Source organism: Fulmarus glacialis, unplaced genomic scaffold (assembly GCF_000690835.1).
Source record: "Fulmarus glacialis isolate BGI_N327 unplaced genomic scaffold, ASM69083v1 scaffold22579, whole genome shotgun sequence".
Classification (NCBI taxonomy): Eukaryota; Metazoa; Chordata; class Aves; order Procellariiformes; family Procellariidae; genus Fulmarus; species Fulmarus glacialis.
Genome location: NW_009232911.1, coordinates 26,391 through 31,424, shown reverse-complemented (window position 1 = coordinate 31,424; position 5,034 = coordinate 26,391).

Sequence of the window (5,034 nt, the reverse complement as noted above, 5' to 3'; positions counted from 1 at the left end):
AGCGAAGGTGAATGGGGCTCTGCCAGACATGGTGAGACTTTTATGGAAGAAAGCTCAGGAACACGTGGCTGTGTTCTGCTGAATTCTCAAGTTTTTTATCAGTTTATGTAAACACTTCCCTTTTTGCAATCATACTTTCTCTTCAGATGGAATAACAGAAATCAAGTCATTCCTTGGCATCCCACTGATTTTCTCATATAAGCCCTTTGCTGGATTGTTTAAAAGTTTCTACTTACCCTAGTAAAACAATTTTACTAGGCCGTTTACAATAAATTTACAATAAACACATTACTTAATTTCCTAGATTGTGTCACAGCTGGCTGCTGGTATTTGGTCCTGCCACAGATTAGGCTGATTTTGCCCAGGTTATGCTGACCTGGCATCTGACCCAAACTGTTATCTAACTGATAGCGGCCCAATTAACAAAGCAGAGTCAGTGTCACATGCGTTAACGGTGTTCTTTCTCTTCTCTCAGCATTGGTTTGCAGCCACGCCTATAGACAGGAGATGAGGACAGCTAAACCCTTGCTATTCTTATATTCATATGTGCACCAAAGCACATTTAACATCCTACTGAAAACCCGTATATGTGGAATATATATATTTATTTAAATAAATCAGAGACTCGGTGTGTCCTTTCAGCTCTGGTCACACTGACCAGGAATATTTTTTAAATGAACAAATATTTCATAAGCAATCTGTAAATATTTTATCTTCCAAGGTAAATGGCAGCTAAATGTGAACAATTAAAACCCGCGGAGACTCTTAGCAGCGAAGCAGGGGGAATGGGAGTGCAGGTCAGCTAGAACTTTTGCATTTCCTAAGGAGCCAAATACAAAATGCAGCAAGTACCTGAACCGATGTAGGCTTGCAGCCAGCTCCATCACTGACTTACACTGACAGCCCAGGGACACATTCCCACAAGTGTTCTGTTCTAGAAATGTCGGGGGCATGGGGGCAAGTGGAGATGCACAAAACACGCTTGCCCTTTTTGAGCATGGTAGTAGATTGATATTCACAAAAAGGGAGGAATGAGTTCTGGTCAAGCCCCCCCAAAAAGTTATACGGTCTTCCAAAGTGAGCTGGGTGGCAGCTGGATCAACAAAAGGCAAGAAAAATGCACAGGGGCTTCCGAGTTGGAGGGTATTTCTGGAGGGGTAACTTCAGGCAATGCAATAAACTGTGGGCTTTCAGTCATACAGAAAATGTGAATCCAATTCCAGTTCAACATCTACAACATACTGGTTATTGCGTCACTTTCTGTTCCCACAATACCTGTGATTATAAGATTAACCACAGGAGTGTGATTTGTGGCAAACACTATTTTAATGACCATAAATGAACAGTTATTTTCTAGCAACTGCTCTTCCTGGATTATCAGTCCCACAAGTCTTGACATTTTCAAGCAGATTTCATCTGGGCTGTAATTCCACCTGGGGCTGTGCAACCTCTATTTTGGGAACTGCCATCCAGCTCACTGCAAAAGACTACATTTGGGGCAGGACATTAGCAAAAAACATCTCCTTTTTCATGATTATCAATCTATTGTGTTCAAGGGAACAAGCATGATTTGTCCTCAGGTGACAAACTTTTCACTATGATATTGGCAAGCTCTTCCATACAATTGTAATTAATTTTTTTCATTGAACATTTCTTTAAAACAAACTTACCTATTATGCATTCCAGTTAGTTGTATATCTTGTACAACTCAAAACTTGAAAAAAGGAACACAAGTACTGTGTCAGTGTGAAAACTACAACACAATGTATACCATGGGATTTTTTTGTTGTTGTTAATTACAGTGCAACTTTGCTGGGCATAGCAAACATTAGAGGTCAGATGTATTGTCTGAAAGCAATAAATAAATGATCAGATAATTAGAACATTTCTTTTGGGATCAGTTTTTGGATCTTGTCATCTACTTCTCTTGCAAATTAGATGGAGGGTAGAAGGGAAGAAAGTAAGAGCAAGATGTCTTACATGTCTTCACACGCAAAAGCTTTGTGGTAACTGCAAATTAAAAAAAAAGAAGAAAAAAAGCAGCACAAGTAGTAGCTAAGCTAATTCAACATACACAGCATTGCCATTACCCTGTAGATACTTCTATTTTCCTTTCAAGAATAACCTGTTTAAATTGATATTATCTTGGGGATTTATTAGTTAACTTGGCCCGGTTGAAGTGTACGTAGAATAATCCCTGGCAAAAAGCTAGGATATGGTCTGATTTTTTTCCATACACATGGGAATATTTTTGTCCTGCTGCAACTGAAGTGGAGCAACTCTGCAGAAGCTGGTGGCAGCAGTTCTTCAAATTAGGGAGAGGGCTGTTTTGTATGGAGAAGGTTTTCTTAAGTAAAGTTTTCATTTATTAATTCTTTGCTCTACAGTCTGTTTTGCAAATGCTATATCGTATCATCCTCAACCACTGGGGATGAAAGGGAAAAAAATTAACAGCTGTAATCTAATCCCGGAAAGTAAGTTCTCATACCTAATTAGACTGATATTTATGGTAAAAGCATTCTCTCATCATGTCGACTGAAAAAGGAGCAATGCATATTATATTTAAAGATTTTGTGAAATAAAACACCATAGTGTAAAAGAACCACTCATCTTTTCAATATCACACATAGGTAGCTAACAATAACTGTATGCTAATCAGTCACCAGTAGTCAGTACTTCTTGTTCCTTCTTAGGTAAGCCACTGTCGTGGTTTAACCTGGCAGGCAGCCAAATACCACGCAGCCGCTCACTCACTCCCCCCCCCCACCCCAGTGGGACGGGGAGAGAATCGGAAGGATAAGAGTGAGAAAAACTCGTGAGTTGAGATAAAGACAGTTTAATAAAACAGAAAAGGGAGAATAATAATGATAATGATAAAATATACAAAATAAGTGATGCACAACGCAATTGCTCACCACCCGCGCTGACCGATAACCAGGTAGCGATTGGTACTTCCTGGATCACGCCTACCATTCCTATACTGAGCATGACGTCACATGGTATGGAATACCCCATTGGCCAGCTGAGCTGGCTGTCCTGATTATGTTCCCTCCCATGTTGTGTACCTAGCTCAGTCAGTAGGCATGGGAGCTGTCCTTGGACTAGGAGGGTACTTAGCAACAACTGAAAACATCAGTGTGTTATCAACATTCTCCTCATACTAAATCCAAAACACAGCACTAGCAAGAAATTTAACCCTATCCCAGCCGAAACCAGGACAGCCACTTGCTCTATTATCTCAAATATACACCTGTGTGTAGTGACACACCTGTATTACGTTCCTGCCAGCAGTCTCCCCCTTTGCTCTTCAACAGTCTCCGAGTAAGAAAGATCCTGAAGTTGTTTCCAACACAGTGAAGTATTACAATGTCACCATACTACCAACCAGACCATCTGCAGTATTCATACCGTTATTAGCAGTAGCTTCAGATTTAAAAGCTTCCTGATTACTGCATGTAGAGCAATCCAAAAACTCTAGGCACATTTTCTTTCTTTGCAGGGACAGGACTGAATCTACACCCCAGACTTCCAGACCAGGTCTAAGAGGTCAGCTCAGAACTCAACTGCATACGCACTTCTAGCACAGCTGGTTATCCATGGAGGCATTCAAATGAATTTCCGCTTCTGTAAGATGGGTTACAGAACATTAAAGCAAAAAATTAGTACAAAATGTTTATTAATTGCTAATCATTCAATAGGCACAAACAAAAGATTGAATAGGTAAATTATTTTGTTTTTCAAAGGCATTATTATCCTAAAAATTACTGTCATGAAGAAAAACTGTCTAGTAAAAAAAGTCCAACTAAACTGAATGCGTTTAAGCATCCCAATGAAGCACCAACGAGCACACCTTAATTACTTCAGGACAGCAGCAGCCCCTAGCGGCATACTGATACTGCCTCAACTATGGCCTTACAGGCCTGCAATGACCTACTAGCTTGAAAATCAGAATCCTACATGTAAAGTACTGTTCTCCCACTTAATTGCCAATCTATTAAATTTTTCACTTTACATCTTTAAATGTTTTTTGAATATATGTATTTATTCTTCCATAACTAAAATTCAGGCAAGAATTTTCCCAACACATCGTGGGGAAGGTGTAAGCCCAACAGCAGCTATATATTCCTAAACCCTTTCAGCAGATAGCATGACTATGATCACCCATTTATTGAAGGGGAACTGGAGAAATAAATAAAAAAAGAAATATGGTGTTATTTGCATTGTCTTTCCAACCTGACTACCTATGCAGCAGAAAGCTGACCAAGAATATTATATACACTTCTGCTTCCTTAAGGGTACTACGTGAGAACCATACAAAAAGTATCCTCTGCAGTTTGCATTGGCTACTACTCCATCTCAAGCTGTAACTCAATGTACTGAACTAATCAGCAGAATTTTCAGTTTTCCATCTTAGCTTCTTGGAGAACTCCAGTTTCTTTTCTTTCCTGTTGTTATTCTATTGCTATTTTTCCAGGTAGTCCAATCACTCCATTACATCCAGTTCTGAAGATACAGGCAGAGCAGCAATGCATTTTCAGTGAAGGATTCTAAGCTTCAGAGTTAATTTCCTTTCTATGACCCTGAGAACAGCAGAGTTTCTTAGACATTTTCCAAAGGGTCAATTATACTAGGATCAGAGCTATACACATGCTTTCACAGATGCATGAAAACCCAACAAGAGACAAGATGGATTTTAGTGGGCAAGGAAAAGTGCATGCTTTGAGTCAGGTGAAGGAGACTTTGAAACATCTTACCTCTACCTGGCTATTTTTATTACATTATAAACAAAACAGATTTCCCAAAGGCTACACCAAAAAAAGATTCTGGAGTCAATTAAAAGGAAAAAACTAACAAAATACAAAACCAACATCAGATTTGTTGACATAGTGTACAGCCCTACAACCATGACACCTTAAAAGTTTAGTGCACACAAAACACAGAACCAGGGTTTCTTAGAATAGAATTACACGTTTATTGTTCACATTTGAAATAATTTGGTTCCTGACTGAACCACTGAAAGTCCCAATGCATCTG